General features: G+C 33.6%; 1 protein-coding gene and 1 non-coding gene across 2 annotated transcripts in view; one reads left to right on the forward strand and one right to left on the reverse strand.

Moving 5' to 3' along the window:
- LOC145293125 (protein SAND-like) overlaps positions 1–19041 on the reverse strand; it is a 66349-nt gene that overhangs the window by 27044 nt on the left and 20264 nt on the right. The gene's annotated exons all lie outside the window — the stretch shown is intronic.
- Trnac-aca (transfer RNA cysteine (anticodon ACA)) lies at positions 1549–1621 on the forward strand. The gene has a single exon. It is a non-coding gene; the product is annotated as a tRNA-Cys (tRNA).

Raw genomic sequence — 19041 nt, forward strand, 5'->3', positions numbered from 1 at the left:
TTTTAAATATATTCATTATTGTAACATGACCATTAAGTAGAGACCATTGATTTGCCTTGAAATTCAGTATTAAAAATTTTGAATTTCGTTATTATAATGTAGTTGCACCTTAGTAATAAGTACTGAACATGATTTTGCAAGTCAAGTTATACTATGGCTGGATGATGACACATTATGTACTCATGTTTACTTACTGGCTCCTTAACTTAAAATGCACCAAACATTGATTTTATTGTTTTTTCCTTTTTACAAAACTCAATCATGTTCTACAAAGCTAAAAATAATTTTTCACTACAATCAAACTAAACCAACATTCATGCATAAATATTTGAAAATATAAAGAACTTGCAGCATAAAACCTTTTTCCCCAAATTACTAGATTCATAAATAAATTAGCACGGAAAAACCGACGTTGCCTGGGGTTGAATATCAATGAATGTTTCACACTCCCATATTTTTTATTGTCATCGAAATCTGTGAAATCACCCACTTTTCAATCAAATCGATCGTCTGCTCTTGCTGAAAAACTGAAATAATGTTACAATTTTTTTTTGCGAACCATCAGCGATTTTACACAGGCCACCAGTTGGCGAGCATTACTATAGATGGTCTGAATGAGATTTATTAGAAGAGAGACATTTAATCTGTATTGCAGCTGCCATGAAATCTTAATAATCAATCGCCATCCACTGAATCTAAAAAGAAAAAAGAAAAAAAAGGCAACCAATTTTGACTCTGAACAAGAGTTAGTATTTTTCTTCTGGTTTTTCTTTTTATTTCTTGCTAATTAAAATCTCATGATCAATAGCGACTTATTTTCATCCATAACCAGGAGGGGGGAATTATGGACAACTATAGTCAAAGAGCTTCTGACTATAAAAACAAAGATTGACTGTTTGTATGTAGAACATACATATATTACATTTTCTTTTTTATTTAATTTTCTTATCATTTTGTTCTAGCTGAGGATGGGACATCCTACCGGACATTCACCCGCTATCTCATACATTCCAACAAAGAGATCTTTTTAAGATTTTAACTGCCCCTTTAAGCACAACTGTTTGTATTTCTCTTGCATTTGGTTCACGGGGTATATTTGCCAGATAGTTTTTCAAATTCCTTTTCACGAGTATTTTCTCCTATAATTACTGGAATAATGACGATCTTCCTAAGATTCCAATTTCATTTCATCTCGAACATAAGACCCTGGCATTTCTTTATTTTTTTCTCTCAGCTCTGTTTAACCCAGCATCATCTATACTATTAATAAAATTCTAAATGTTTATTTATGTACGTGTATATATATACCAATAAACTTTCAAACGGATGCGCCGAATTGAAAAATTCTTTTTTCTCTGAAAGGTGGGAGTCCCTAGATTGTCCTTATCTATATATGGTTCATAACAAAAAAAGCAGAGTCGCACAAAAAGCCTGAAATAAGGGTTTTTGAGCAGTTTCGTGCAATTGTCGAAAAAGTTACCTGCCCATATCAACGGAATTTAGCACTGTCTGTATACAGTCGCGGTAACATCTTTTGGCATATGGACAAGACTTGTGGTGCAATGGATAACATGTCTGACTACAGATCAGAAGATTCCAGGTTCGAATCCTGGCAGGTTCGTAATAATTTTAACCATCATTTTATACAACGTTTACTCATTATCCTTATCCTTAGTTAAGGTATTTTTGTTTTTTCAGTGATTTTGTTTTGTGCATATGGGAATTTCACATACTCTGAGTTCACAAGGTAAGCATTGATGGTAAGATGATGTTGAGTGCACTTGATGTCGAGTGTACTCGATTTTGTACTTGACTTAGCGTTGTGTACATGTATCGGCATAAAATGTTATGAGATATATAAAATATATCAATTTTCAGTATTTACTTGAAGAGTGCTCAATATATCGATAAAGCTAGATAGTAATTTATGGAAATTGCCATATATTTTCATAAATTACTCATATATACATCTATTATATCTATAAAAGTGAAAGTGTCTGTCTGTGTGTGTATCTGTGTGTGTGTACATTTTCCTACGCAATAACTCTGCCAATTTTAAGTCTACAGACTCGAAATTTGATATACAGGGTACTGAGATTTGGGAAAATCGACGTGATCGGTTTTCGGCCAGAAATTTGGCGATTAAGGGGTCAAAGTTCAACGATTTGACCTTTGAGAACTCTACCAAACTCCTCCAACACTTGAAATTTTAGATATAGGTTCATTGGACATGGATCTAACTTAATTTGAGCCCAAAACAATAAATTTTAAGGAGTCATAATAGGAGTCAAAGTTAAAAAAATTGACCACTTTTTTCTTTTTTTTTTTTTGCTCAACATACATCTCCAAATACCCGGGCAACGCCGGGCACTCATGCTAGTATATATATATATATATATATATATATATATATATATATATATATATATACACACACACTAGATGATTTTGCCACCTTGTTATGCACTTGAAATATTTGAAACAAAAGCTTAAAATAATTTTACAGTTGTAAACATGAAACAGATAATTTTGCATTTATTCAGATAAACATTAACATTCTGGTTATTTTAAAACAAATTTATTTACTTTTTAAATATAATCATAAGGAAAAGAAAAGCGAAATCAATAAGTCCGTTCACCCAAAACAATAGGCCAGAAAAAAATATAACTGCAATGCATAAACAAGTTACTGCAGAGAACCCACCATAATTAGCATTGTTTGACTTACTAAACAACTATCCACAAAATAAAACAATATTCCTAAAACGAATTATTTATTATATTAAAATCAAAATCATTGAATTAAAAAAAAAAAAAAAAAAAAATTAAGTATAGTCTATCTAGAAAAGCGAAATTGTCTGTCTATCTGTGTGCGTACATTTCCTTACTAAATTACTGTCAATTTTCAGGCTACAGACTCGAGATTTTACATAAGGGGTATTGAGACTTGGGAAAATCTCTTTAATCGGTTTTCGGGCAGAAATTTGGTTGTCAAGGGGTCAAAGTTCAACTATTTGAGTTTTGAAAACTCTACCAAACTCCTCTGCCAATTCTGGGTCTAAACACTTGAAATTTTAGATGAAGGTTCCTTGGACATGGATCAAACTTTTTAACTTAATTTGAGCCCAAAACAATAAATGTTAAAGGCTTAAAATTGGGGTCAAAGTTTTAAAAAATTTGACCTCTCAGCCAATTTTTGGTCTAAACATTTGAAATTTTACATAAAGTGTATTCAGACATAGGACAAGCTTTTTAATCGGTTTCTGGCCGAAAATTTGGCTACCAAGAGGTCAAAGTTCAAGAGATTTGACATTTGCGGTCTCGAGCAAACTATTCAGCAAATTTTGGATCTAAACATTTGAAATTTTACATAAAAAGTATTCAGATATAGAGCAAATTTTTTAATCAGTTTTTGGGCGAAAATTTGGCTGCCAAAAGGTTAATGTTGAAAGAATTGACCTTTGCAGACCCTACCAAACTTCTCCGCCAATTTTGGGTCTAAACACTTTAAATTTTAGATGTAAGTTACCTGGACATGAGTCAAACTTTTTAATATATATATACATATGCACATAAAGTTATGAATAGTGCATAGGGACCAAGCAAAGCTGGGCTGAACTGCTAGTTAATTAATAAACCTAGAAACCATTTATATTAAGTCCTTTGGATCTTCTCTTTGTAAGCAAAAAGAAAATCTTTTAGGACTTAATGTGATTTCTATTTGATTCTTTCCTTGCTTAAATCCCCCCTCACTTTTTTTGCCCCCTGCCATATTTCTATTTCATATTATTACTAATCATAATTATACTTTGATTTTAGCTCTTGAGTGAGGTGCAAAACTGGTTAGCTGGCTCTTTCACTTTTTATTTTATGCTAAAATTTGGTCTATATTTACCTATTATAAAATTCTGTACCCTTCAAAAGATATCCACATTAATTAATAAAGTATGTCTTCACATAGCAATATGCAAATTAGTTAACTTTATTACTGATATCACATACACAATAGCAGCATATCTTACAGATCAGGTGTTGTTATTGTGTAAACTTGAAACAGGGTGTTTTGACCTGACCGTTAGTGCAGAAAATGAGGCAAACTTTCGAATTTGGATATATTTTTAATTATTTCTTATATTTTAAACAAAATGGTTCAGTTAAGTTTCAATGTAAAGGATTCTACTTAATTTTTCAACCATTTTTTAACAAAAATATTTTAATATAGAAAACAAAAAATTAAAAAGAATATTTTAAAAGTTCTTTCATGTCATTAGACAATAATAACATACTGATAATACGTAACAAAACTAGATTTTTTCATCTTTGCACATTTTTCTCATTATAATGAAAAATTAGAGGAAAATCATTTTTTTTTTTTTGTTATTTCTACATGATTTTATTTAATTTCTTTGTTCAAGCAACCTGATTACATTTTATGGTTTTGAAAATGCTTCCCATTTATCCAACACAGCCATATATTTTATTTTCTTAGATGTGTTCAGTCATTTTGCAGGCGTGATATTTACCCTGAACTAGTGCAGAGAAATAATGTCATTTCCCCAAAATCAGGTCAATGAAAATATTCATTTAATCCAGCTTATTTAATTTTACCATGATAAAGATCAGGCATAGTAGTCATATAGAAGAAAAGATATTCACTATCCAAAACAACAAGCAAATAAATGTGTCAAAAAAAAAACAAGCCAATAAATGCGTCCTCCAAATACATAATAGTTTTAAGAATGTAAAGGAATGAGAATTCAATGAACATGTAACTGCAGGACAAGCCATAAAAAATATAATAAAAATAATATGAGTTATATAGAAAACTATTTTGCTTTACCTCTTTTTTCCTTTCTCTCTTTACTATATGTGTATATATATATATTTCATAGATACTATATATATATAAATAGATATTTATGAGTATATACCCGCTGGCTTTGTGAAATATTAATTTTAAATAATCAAAATCTTTCTCGCTTATCTATATAAACATGAACATTTTGGTACTTTTCATATACTGAAAAGAAAAATATTTGCCTTTTCACTTGGAATTTAGAAATAGATTACAATTTGCTGAAAATCAAGTTATCCCTCTAAAGAAAGAAACATTTGAACATAAATGCTAAACATTTGTCCAAGAATGAAAACTATACTGCAAATCAGAACTCTTTCTTATAATAAAAAAAAAAATCAAAACATTCAATTAGCAATAATAGTTAATTAATATTACTTTTTTTAAAATGAAAATGATATAATCTTGAGACCGATATCACATATTCATAAGCAACATATATATATATTAAAAAAAATAAAAATAAAGATGTACCTATTGTGTAAAGTGGAATTAACTTTAAATAGGCTGTTTTAAGTTTACCAATAAGCGCAAAAAAAAAAAAAAAAAAAAAAAATGCACCCAACTTTTACATTTATTCATTTAAATATGTACTAGAAAATAAAAGGTTTTTCTTTCAGGAGGTAAAACAGAAACGTTTTTGTGTAGCTGGTTTATATTATTGCATATTTCTTTTAATTTAAATTAGATCTATATATATGAGGTGCTTTCAATAAGTTTCCAGACATTTTTCGTTTAGGCACTTTTATTAATAGTACATACATGCAACTCTAGTTTCCTTCAAAGTAATCTCCTCCGGCTGCAATGCATTTGTTGTACCATTCCAACAACTTCTGGAAGACCCTAGGGAAGTTCTCTTGTGTGAGTGCATCAATGGCCCTCATCACAGCTTCTTTCATCTCCTCAATTGTCTCATAATGCCAATCTCTAAGGTTTTGCTTGAACTTAAGGAATAACCAAAAGTCACAGGAAGCAAAGTCTGGATTATAGGGAGGGTGAGGAATTGTCTTGTGCCCATCTTGGTCATGACGTCTTTCTTATCTTCTCTGAGCACCTTTGGAACAAACTTTGTGCAAATCTTCCACATCTCGAATAATTGTGTGTACAGTTCCTACACCGATATCAAATTGTGCACTTATTATCTCTACAGACACACGACAGTCCTTATCCATGAAATTCTTTATTTGGCCAATCAACTCTGGTGTTCTGACTTCTTTACTCCTCCCACACCTCTCATCATCTCTCACAGACTCCTTGCTTTCCTTCAATATCTTATGCCATTCAAAAACTGATGCTTGATTCATGCAAGATGGTTCAAAAGCATTCCATATGTTTTTGTGGTATTTTTTCCAAGTTTTATTGCATATCCTTCTTCTAAAGTGTCCAGATTGCATTTTTGAAATTCACTAGCTGTGGCAATCAGTCTTTAGTAGGGTGTATTCCAATTCCTACTGTAGTTGTTCATTTGAACCTGAAATCAAAATTGGTCAGTAATCTGATAAGATGTATAGCAATGTCATACAGAATTCTCAAGTCTATGACAATTTTAAATGCCTGTACAAAAAAAAAAAAATCTGGAAACTTATTGATGACACCTCATATATACATATATATACATACATATATATATATATATATATATATATATATATATATATATATATATACTAGACTTTGTACCCATTAAAAACAGACAAAAGTTATAGCTTTTAATATAGAATGAATGTTTTTATGCTAAATTGATGGTTGAATATGATTAAATTTGTGCTCATTTCTGCATTAATTACTAATCCTTATTAATCTAACTGTGCATCGAATGGATACCATAATATTTAGTTTTAAATTTCAGCAACATCGAACCAATAGTTTCTGAGAAAAAGTCGAATAGACATACATACAAACTAAGATTATATATATATGACATTGATTTGTCTATATATAAACCCCCTTGTACCATTCCAGCATTGCACTAATCTCATAACTTTGACTTAAATTCACCCTGCAAAGATTCTCCCATTATGATGACGGCAACATTATTATACTTACTTACTAGGCTTGTCATTGCTGCGATCTTCATGGATAGCTATTTCTAGTTTTTATCCCCTGGTATTCTATCTGTGATCTGTATCCAAAATATATGTTATCGCTACACATTTTTTTTTATTTTATCTATTATTACTATCATTATTGCTGATGACGTCATAAACAATTGCTATATTTGCTAACAATATCGTTATTTATGTCATTCTTATTGTTGTTGTCATCATTATTGCTATTGTTACTGTCAGTGTTATCTAGATAATATTTAATATAACCATTACTATTTATATAATAATGATAATGGTTGTTGTTACCATGGTTTTGTTACCGATAGGATTACTAATCTGGTCGATGTAATTTATTATTATTGTTATTATTATTCCTATTTACTTGCCTCCTCACGAAGTTGGAGTAAGACACAAGATTGGTTTTTAATGTGGGGAAAATCCAGTTCTCCAAAAAAGGGGCACATAGGAACAAAAATTTAAATTGTCTCAGTCATGAAGTATTTCTCTTCCACTGACAGAGGACAGAAAAGATGAGCTATATATTTTGTTTCACTAATTTTAACATTAGAAAAAATACAGAAAAAGGATGATAGATTTAAAACCGAGTAAGTAAATACATAAAGAAAAAAGAAAAGAATTAAATGAAACCTTTATGGATATTTTACATTATTATAATATCTTAAATTCTAATGTTATTTTACAACTATAAAATTGAATAATTGTATTGAATGACATCTTTTGAAGAGAAAATTTAGGCTGACAGTTTTTTTTTTGTTTTTTTATTACTTGACCTTATATTCCAAACGTCTTTTTACCTTTCCTTTGAAGACAGATATTGTAAATATGACTATATTTGAAATTATTTTCTATCAGCAGCATATCTCCATGTAGGCAATGTCAGGAGAATACCACTATATATTACACAAAAATGATTTATTTAAAAACTATGCGTTACATATTTCATAGACATACCATAGTTTCGAGGTGTATTGACTTTTTACCTTTTAAAAAGCCATTATAAGTCCATCCATCAGTGTCTCATGAAATGAAAACAAATCGAAGAATCTTCAAAATAAATTCACTGGTAAATAGTAAAAAAAATTAGCATCCACCTCAATGAAATCAAGTTATGTCTTTAAAATATCTAAGATAGTTTTTAAATAAATAATTTACACTAGCTCTCATATTTGCGATGGAGCATTTTATTGATTTCTTTTTAACATATTCCAACGCCTTAAACACGTTAAATTAAATTTATATCATTCTATGATTTAATGACAATTTCGGAAGTATTTCTTGAGAAGTCAACAGCAGTCATGGCCAATGCAGGCAGTTATAACTAGGGCTAGGACAACAGCATATTCTTTTCATTGTTTTGACTCTCGAATGTGTATCCGTTGATATCTTATATGCTTTTAAACAGAGTGATGTGGTTCTCGGTTGATTAACTGTCGGATATATACTCGAGAGTCAAAACAATGAAAAGAATATGCTGTTGTCATAGCCCTAGTTATAACCGACTCCCTTTTATTGGAAAGGTAATAAATCTCGAGTAATCTCTGAACTCCAGACAAAAATCGTCAGAGCAATGGCAGATCAGAGAAACAACAAGTGAAAAATTCAGTAATAAAACAACCCAATGGCTGGGTGGATAAGCAAAATACACAACTACTTAAAACACTTGGTATTCATGTTAAGATTATAAACTTTAATGTCACTCCTAGTTGTTTAAATTCAAAACAATAGTGATGCATACCACAGGTGTGGCTTCAGTTGATCTACATGGTTTCATCTGCACAAAATTGGGTTGGCAAAGTAATTTTTGTATTGAATGTATAAATAGCATTCCGTGTGCCCGATAATGACGGCCAGTATGCGAGCCTACTAGACCTTTTTCTCACAACTTGCCCTGAACTATGTTCAGTTTCTGTTCTGTCGCCTCTTGGATCTTCCGACCACTCTGTTGTATCAATTAAGATAAAAATGAAATGTAATAAGTCCCCAGACGTACCTCTTCATCGTACAGTATATCGATACACTAAGGCTGACTGGGATAGCTTCCGTACATTTATATCTGATCTACCTCTGCATTCCATGTTTAAAAAGGATGTGTCCTCTATAGTATTAGACCTAACTGAATGGTTAATTGTAGGTATTGACCATTTCATACCCTCTAAAAAGTTTCAGAAAAAACCTAACAGCCAGCCATGGTTCTCTCCAGAATGTGCTGCTGCCATTGCGCACAGAAATCACTTTTTCCACTGCTTCAAACGTAATAGATGTATGGAAACTAAAGCCGTTTTCAGGACTGCCAGCAACCATTGTAAGAAAGTAATAAGGAACGCAAGAGTGTTGTATGCTCAATCTGTTAAGTCCAAAGTAGCTGAGCAGCGGCTTGGTTCCCACCAGTTTTGGCAAATAGCAAACAGAATCCTGAACAGAAGCGTGTGCTCCATCCCAACTATTATCAATGGACCTGAGGTAATCTCGTCAGCATCAGACAAAGCCAAACTCTTTGTCAAGAACTTTGCAGCTAATTCTACCCTTTGCGACCAAGACCGCCAACCCCCAATATTTCCTCCTGTATCAGAAAACACGCTATGTGATATACAAATATCTGTACGTGATGTTGCGAAGCTAATCAAAAACCTTGATTCGAGTAAAGCAACTGGCCCTGATGGTATTCCAATTATAGTACTCAAAAAACTTCAACCTGAATTAGCGCCCATACTTACAAAACTGTTTAAACGTTGTCTTAAGGAGAATAGTTTCCCATCTCCCTGGAAAATCTCATCAGTATGCCCTGTATTTAAGAATTCAGGTGATCGCTCATCCCCCTCTCAGTACAGGCCAATAAGTCTCCTGTGCGTCATGAGTAAGTTGCTAGAATCTGTGTTAAATACAGAAGTAATCAAACATCTCAACAAAAATAACCTTCTTAGTGACACTCAATATGGTTTCCGTTCTGCTAGATCTACAGCAGATGTCCTTACAGTTATATCGCATAGGATTAGCAAATCTCTCGACGGTGGCAATCTTTCTAGGGCAATTGCTCTTGACATATCTAAAGCCTTTGATAGGGTATGGCATAAAGGTTTACTTCATAAGATCGCTAACTATGGTATAGCTGGAAAAGTCTTCTCAATTATTAAATCATTTCTTTCTGATAGGTTCATAAGAGTAGTAGTTGAGGGGCAAAAATCAGAAGCTCACAGTATTAATGCCGGTGTCCCTCAGGGATCCATCCTGGGCCCAACTCTTTTCCTGATCTACATTAATGATCTTCCAAATCATATCCTTACATCATTTGTAGACATTTATGCTGACGACACTACCATTTATGGTACCACATCTAAGACAGTAAACGACCAAGTTCTCTCCAATTCTCTCTCCTCTGATCTTGAGCACGTAGTACAATGGGGAAAGGAGTGGCTGGTTACTTTTAATGCATCTAAAACCAAGCTTCTCTCTTTACATCATCAACATTCTAATCCACATTTGTCATCAATTGAAATGAATGGCTCTCGTCTTCAGGAGGCCTCAAGTTTTGACAAGCTTCTGGGCTTGACCATTACTCCTGATCTTAAATGGAACACGTATATCAAATCTGTTGCCAAGGCCGCTGGAAAAATGGTGGGATCTTTCTATCGATCCAGTAGATATCTCACTGCTGATGCTATTCTCTACCTATATAAGAGCCAGGTACGTCCAAGGATGGAATACTGTTGCCACATCTGGGCAGGAGCTGCTAGAAAGGACTTGTCCTGCCTTGATAGAGTTCAAAATAGACTTCGTAGCCTCGTAGGAGATGTCCTTTTCTCCTCCTTGCAACCTCTATCTCACAGAAGAGATGTTGCGAGTTTGTCTCTGATGTATCGTTATTTTCATGGAAAGTGTTCAACTGAGCTTCAATCTTTGGTCCCCCCTCGCCAAACTTTCACAAGAAACACTCGTCTAGCTTTAAACACTATCAATAATTTCCCCCACTCTTTATCTGTGCCTAAACCTAAACGTAGATTCCATGAACAAAGCTTCTTTCTTAGAACTGCACGCCTGTGGAATTGTCTTCCGTTTTCCTGCTTTCCGGCTGACTACAATATGGTTGTGTTCAAGTCTAAAGTAAATAAGTTCTTGATGAGCCGTTCCATATAAGTTATTAAATTTACCAAATTTTCATTACTAATGATTACTATATTGACCAATTTCTACTGTACACTCTTTAACCCTTATCCTTTAGTGGCCTCTGGGCCTTGATAATGTGGTGATGCCTTTGTAAAAAAAAAAAAAAAAAAAAAAAAAAAAAAAAAAAAAATATAAAGTCAATCTTTTTTTTTTTTCACAAAAGGGAGGGGGCATTTATCAAGGCCTGGAGGCCATTCGAGGATAAATGTTAATAAGTGTACAGTACTCAATGGGAAAATCTTGTAATTGTTAGTAGTGGAAATTTGTTAAATTGGATTATTTAAGGAGATGGCTCATCAAGAACTTGTTTACATTGGACTTGAAGACAACTATATTGTAGTTAGTTGGAACACAGGAAAACGTAACTGAGTTCCACAGGCGTGTAGTTCTAAGAAAGAAGCTTTGTTCATAGGTTTAGGCACAGATAAAGAGTGGGGGAAAATTATTGATAGTGGTTTCAACTAGTGTTTTTTGTGAAAGTCAGGCTGGGGGGGTGGAGGCATAGATTGGCGCTTAGACGAGCACTTGCCATGGAAATAACAATACAGCAGAAACAGGCTTGCAACGTCTCTTCAGTGGGAAAGAGGTTGCAGAGAAGAGAAAAGGGCATCCTCCACTAGGCTATGAAGTCTATTATTTCTTTGTCATCGATGGCATTCTTCCTACAAAAATCAATATTTAATTCTGGTTCAGTTTTTTCTTGTGGACTGTTAAAGTATGCCAGCAGAAGAAATAAAATTCAATGCAATTTATTTTAGAAAATACCTTTTATTCAGGTGGGTATTATTTTCAAATAGTTGTCATCTTTAAAAAAAAAAAAAAAAAAAAAAAAAAAAAATTGTAAAACAGGCCAAGTTTTTTTTTAATGAAAATTGCTCCAAACAAGACATGAAGCCACCTGATTTAAAGAACTAAAAAGAAAAAAAAAAGTACTGCTTTATGTAAGGATAAATGTTATATGGAATGATTCCAACCCAGAAACAGCAATATTTTCATGTTTGTCAGAAACATTGCTCATGGAATGTGAGGACTAAAGGACAAAATAAGAGAAGGAAGAGTTATGACTAGGACTGTGAGAACAGCATATTCTTTTCATTCTTCTGACTCTCGAGTATATATCTGATACAGTTAGTTAATCAACAGAGAACCAAATTAGTCTACATAAAAACATAAGATATTAACGGATATATACTCAAGAGTAAAAACAATGAAAAGAATATGCAGTTGTCACAGCCCTAGTTATGATGCTGCCAAAAAGCACCTAAGGTCTACTTTCTAATCTCCTAAAGTTTAACTTCAATACACATGCCTAATAGACTCTTCTCTTGTTCAACAGTAGTAACGCCTTGCAAGTTAGTAATGGCAGAAATTCCTTGCACTTATTCGCTCTATTCCTAATTCTTACAATCAAACTAGCACCTACTCCTTGTGCTCCATTGGTATCACCAAGGTAAAACTTACACAACTCTCTTTCCTCTAGCTATGGATTAATTAGTAGTAGACTAAACTTAAACCTCAGTAAAAGCAACTACTTTAGAAAAAAAATTCTGTATTAACATTGTCATACTAGCAAATGCAGATGAAAATACGACTGGCTATTAGGGAGCTGGGCAAATGACTGGCGAGGGTCTGCGCACGAGGGAGCTGGGCATACGACTGGCAAGGGTCTGTGAACAAGGGAGCTGGGCATACAACTGAGGAGGGTCTGCAAACGAAGGATATGACTGCTGAGGATCATTTTTGAATAAAACAAATTGACTCACTTTTGTAATGGCTGAAGATTTCTGGTGAATGAAATTAATTTTATTGTCTGCTTTTGTGAGGGGGAGTTTTTTTTTTTTTTTTTTTTGGACATTAACAGTCGGCTTATTTCTATAAGTACAACAGTTCAGAGGTACATATTTGGATTAGTTGGACTTCTTTCCTCACTTTGAGTGTTATTTTGACTAATGTAACCTCTAATCATGTGTATTATTATCCAACTCTGAATCTTTCTATCATGTTTGACCAAAACATTGGAAAAATAACACTCAAGATGAGAGCAGTAATCTGAATAATCAAAATAATATGAATTATCAATCCTCATCTCAAAAATTCAGAAATATAAATTTAGAAGTAGTTTTTTTGTTTTTTACATAGGCATCACCACTTATCAAGGCCAAGAGGCCACTCGAGGATAAGGGTTAAAGAGTGTACAGTAGAAATTGGACAATATAGTAATCGTTAGTAAATGGAAATTCGGTAAATTTGTTAACAAGTGAAACGACTAATCAAGAACTTGTTTACGTTAGACTTGAACACAACCATATTGTAGTCAGCTGGAAAGCAGGTAAATGGAAGACAATTCCATAGGCGTGCACTTCTAAGAAAGAAGCTTTGTTCATGGAATTTACATTTAGGTTTAGGCACAGATAGCGAGTGGGGGGAATTATTAATAGTGTTTTCAGCTAAACGAGTGTTTCTTGAGATAGTTTGGCGAAGGGGGCCCATAGACTGAAGCTCAGTCGAACACTTTCCATGAAAATAACGATACAGCAGAGACAAACTTGCAACATGTCTTCTCTGAGATAGAGGTTGCAGGGAAGAGAAAAGGGACATCTCCTAAGAGGCTACAAAGTCTATTTTGAAATCTATCAAGGCAGGACAAGTGCTTTCTAGCAACTCCTGCTCAGATGTGGCAACAGTATTCCATTCTTGGACGTACCTGGCTCTTATATAGATAGAGAATAGCATCAGCAGTGAGATATCTACTGGATCGATAGAAGGATCCCACCATTTTTCCAGTGGCCTTGGCAACAGATTTGATATACGTGTTCCATTTAAGATCAGGAGTAAAGGTCAAGCCCAGAAGCTTGTCAAAACTTGAGGCCTCCTCAAGATGCGAGCCATTCATTTCAATTGATGCCATATGTGGATCAGAACGTTGATGATGTAAAGAGAAAAGCTTGGCTTTAGATGCATTAAAAGTAACCAGCCACTCCTTCCCCCATTGTATCGGAGAGAACTTGGTCATTTACTGTCTTAGATGTGCTACTATAAATGGTAGTGTTATCAGCATAAATGTCTACAAATGATGTAATGATGTGATTTGGAAGATCATTAATGTAGATCAGGAAAAGAGTTGGACCCAGGATGAACCGCTGAGGGACTCCAGCATTAATACTGTGAGCTTCTGAGTTTTGCCCATCAACTACTACTCTTATGAACCTATCAGAAAGAAATGATTTCCATATCTATACCATTGCTAGAGATCTTGTGAAGTAAACCTTTATGCCATACCTAATCAAAGATGTGTAAAGAGCAATTGCCCTAGAGAGGTTGCCTGCGTCGAGAGATTCGCTAATCCTATGAGATATAACTGTAAGCACATCTGCTGTAGATCTAGCAGAACAGAAACCATATTGTGTGTCACTAAGAATGTTATTTTTGCTGAGATGGTTGATTACTTCTGTATTTAACACAGATTCCAGCAACTTACTTATGATGTACAGGAGACTTATTGGCCTGTACTGAGAGGGGAATGAGCGATCACCTGAATTCTTAAATACAGGGCATACTGATGAGATTTTCCAGGGTGATGGAAAGCAATTCTCCTTAAGACAACGTTTAAACAGTTTTGTAAGTATGGGCGCTAGCTCTGGTTGAAGTTTTTTTTTAGTAGTATAACTGGAATACTGTTAGGGCCAGTTGCTTTACTGGAATCAAGGTTTTTGATTAGCTTGGCAACATCATGTACAGATATATGTATATCACATAGCGTGTTTTCTGATACAGGAGGAAATATTGGGGGTTGGCGGCCTTGGTCGCAAAGATCAAGTGACCGTTAACTAATTACTGGATATTACTAAGAACTACCTCACTGAAAGTTTTTTCATTGTTATTTAGTAGCAATTTAGATTACTGCATGACATACAGCAGGTCTGCTGGGGCATGGCTACTATACAATGCGGCACAATGGAGTGTGTAAATATCTCCACTGGACCATCTGTAAAAAGTTATCAAATGCAGCAGCAAGTCCTGGGATCATATACCAGAAAGAACAGTTGGAAATAAATCACTATGATTATGCAATTCCTACAGCTATTTACCTCTCTTTCCTCAAAATTCAGAACAGAATTATTAAACTCGATATACTGATAATAGAATAAAAAGTAGAAATAAGCAGCCTTAGAAGTTAGTGTTACCGATGATGCTGGGGTAAAAAGAGTTGAGAGGGAGAGATAATAAAAAAAATCCCAAGTTTTTATGTACAGCATGAAAAGAAACTGAAATCTTAGGAAGATCTCGAACATTCCAGTAATTATAAGAGGAACCGGACTCATGAAAAAGAATTTCAAGAACTACTTGGCAAATATATGTGGTAAACCAAGTGCAAAAGAGATACAAACAATTACACTTAAAAAGACAGAATCTTTAAAAAAATCTTTTGGTTGGAATGTATGCGGTAGCAGGTAAATTGTCTGATATCCGGTTAGATGCCCCATCCTAGCTAGAACAAAATAAGAAAATTAAAACAACAAAAAAGAAAAAGAAAAAAGTTAATTCCAGTTGTGAATCCTAGTTATATGGCTATTAGGCCTTTTATAATTTTTTTTTTTTTTTTTTAATTTTAAGGCATAAGTAGACGTGCCCCAATAAAAAGAAAAGGAAAAAAAGAAATAGGAATGATTCTAACAACTTGCATGGCTTGATTCAATAACGTAAAGTACATTATGTTTATCATAAAACAAATCTATATATTGCATCTTATGTTCTAATAGATACGTGTGTGTGGTGAAGTATGAAGATGTTGAGTAGATTGGTTGTTTTACGGCATATCAACCCTTTTCAGGTTATTTAATGCCGAATTCAAAGATTTTGAAGAAAAATTTTCTAATAGAATATATTTGTTGTTTTCAAGTCAGTTTCTATTTAACACATAGTTGGGACCCTAACAGGTACTACCACTCCGGGTCAGAGTGGACCTGGAAGCAATGGCAATTAAAGGGTGGCTCCACACTCCCCAAAGCCTGCAAACTGGGGCCTCACGACTGGATATAGTTTAAAGTCATATCCAGGACCATGTTGGGTAGAAGTACAAACAATATATTACATAAATGGACACGGGTGTGTGTGTGGGGGGGGGGGGGTGAGTGAGTGAGTGTTAAAATTTACTCCATTCCTTTTTTTCACATTACAGAACATCCAAATAATGATATATATATATATATATATATATATATATATATATATATATATATATATATATGCAGCAAAATAAGGATATATTTTAAGAAATTACTATTAGTTGAAAATCACACTTATATCAGGTTAGAGATAGATTTAAATAAAATACACTTTTGTGCGACTGATATCGTATAACATAGTATTACTTGCCACATAACGTAAAACCAGTTCTTCCTACCAAGTAGGTCTTTATGTTTTTATATTTGTATGTACAGTATTTCTCCCTAAACTAATTAACTAATCATTATAAATTCTAGAACATAGATGCTAGGTGTAAAAGAGGTTAATATGGGTTATATTTAGTTTTATGCAAAGGGGCAAGGAGAGGGTAGAAGCTCTTTGTGAAATTTTAATTAAAAAATATTAGACATTAATTAAAAAATATTCCTCAAATTTTATTTCATTTGGAGTGGTTTAAAGCAGGCATGTCAAATGCAAAGTCCCCTCAGAGTCATACGAGTCTATTTGTATTGTCATAGAGGCCGCAAAAGTTGAACACATTAAATAAAAAAATTTTACTTTTTATTTTTTTTTCAATTTAGAAACATACAAATTCAAGGAATAGTACACATAATTTTTACCTCATTTTAAAAGAGATAATATTTCATTTTTAAAGAGAGATAATCCTCAAAATTCAATATAAACTGTCTAACTTTCAGTTAAAATAAAGGACGGTAGCACCCACATGATAAAAAATATTTTAAAAACGTAAAAATTACACATTAGAAGAAGGAAACTTTAGTTAATTCTAGTAGTTAGGCGCACCCACACAAAAAAACATTTAGGCTAAATTATTATCTAGCTTAGATGCGTTGTTATTTTTTTTTATCAGATTTTATTTGACTGAAAATTATCTCCTTTCACTACTACGCCAAAACATACCAAACCCCTGTCAATGAGCTGTGGGAGAAAAGCAGATCATTTGTGCACGCGGGCCACAAGCGTGTCTACGATGGGCCACATGTGGCCCATGGGCCGTGTGTTTGATATACCTGGTTTAAAGGATTTTTAAGGAACATAATATGGATGTAACCCTCACATTTGAAAATTCAGATATATCAGACCTGCATTGAATTTAATCTATAATCATTAGAGACTAATTAACCAAACTTCTATGAATTTCAATTTCTTCTTAAGACCATTCAAGTTTAAGTCTAGAGTTTCTAAAACCAAAATCATATAGTGAATTTCGATTAAAATTAGAATTAGGCTTCTATTTAATATCATTATATCTTGATTTTAAACAGACGTGAAAGTGGTACAAAACTCTTCTTTTTACTAAGAAATTAATTTTACACATTTTTGGAAAGATATTCTAGTACACACACACGTTACAGAAGATGAGAAAAACATCAGTAATGTCCGTTTCAAATCCAATGCAAAACGGAACAGCCTATAGTTGTCTATATCAAACTCTTCAGCCTTAGTTTATATCAGTTTCACTGAAAATAGAAACCGCATGTTGCTGTGTTTCTGCAATTCATACAGCAATATGCAGTCACCAATTCCAATGGGACAGATATAAACAGAGGTCGAAGAGAGTCTGATATAGACAGCCATAGATTGGTCCCCTTTGTAATGAATTTTGTACCAATGCTTTTCTGATTTCTATAAGACATTTAAATAAATATTATACTCTTATATTGAATTTTTCTTTATAATTGAGCACTTTGCAGGGTTTTTTTTTCAACAAACCAGATACACACAAATAAACACATATAGCCTAAAATATATATTCTCTAATTTCTATGATCAATTCATGAAGTTAGTAGTGGATTCTATCTACATTTAATTTAGCTGGGTTCGAATCCCTCAACCAGTAGTAATTTATCACTTTCCACACTGAAAGCATGACACACTCGTGTCTGCAGGTAAAAAACAAAAAAATAATATATGCAAATATTTGTGCACTCTGACACAGAAATGCGCAGGTTGGTATCTGAGGATGCTGTAAAATCACTTGGAAAGATACTCCTTTCAGCCTTCATCAAAAGCCTTAGAGAAGAAAAACTAAACCTGTGTTGACTATTGCATTCAATGATGTAGACTTGATGTTTTGGAGTCAGGATAACATTTACTTAGAGAGTGGAATTAGTTCTGGGCAAAGCTTTTTCTCACTAAACTAAAAAAAAAAAAAAAAGCTATAAAATTATTTCTCTCTGATAGGCTCATAAGAGTAATAGTTGATGGACAGAAATCAGACGCTCACAGTATTAATCCTGGTGTCCCTCAAGGGTCCATCCTGGGCCCAACTCTCTTCCTGATCTGCATCAATGATCTCCCATATACTTAAATCATTCGTTGACATCTATGCTGATGACACGACCATCTATGGCAACACATCAAAGGCCGTAAATGACAAAGTTCTCTGATTCTCTCTCCTCTGATCTTGAGCGCATGGTACAATGAAGGAAGAGGTGGCTGGTTACTTTTAATGATATCTAAAAACCAAGCTCCTATCTTTACATCATCAACGCTCTGATCTCTATCTGGCATCAATTGAAATGAATGGCTCTCGTCTTGGGTAGGCTCCATGTTTTGACAAACTTCTAGGATTGACCTTTACTCCTGATCTGAAATAGAACACGTACATTAAATCTGTTGTCTGGAAAAATGGTGGGATCCTTCTACCACTCCAGTAGATATCTCACTGCTGATGCAATTCTCTATCTATATAAAAGCCAGATACGTCCAAGAATGGAGTACTGCTGTCATATCTGGGCAGGAGCT

This window comes from Euprymna scolopes, chromosome 2, assembly GCF_053919585.1.
Source record: "Euprymna scolopes isolate OS-2025 chromosome 2, ASM5391958v1, whole genome shotgun sequence".
NCBI classification, from domain to species: Eukaryota; Metazoa; Mollusca; class Cephalopoda; order Sepiida; family Sepiolidae; genus Euprymna; species Euprymna scolopes.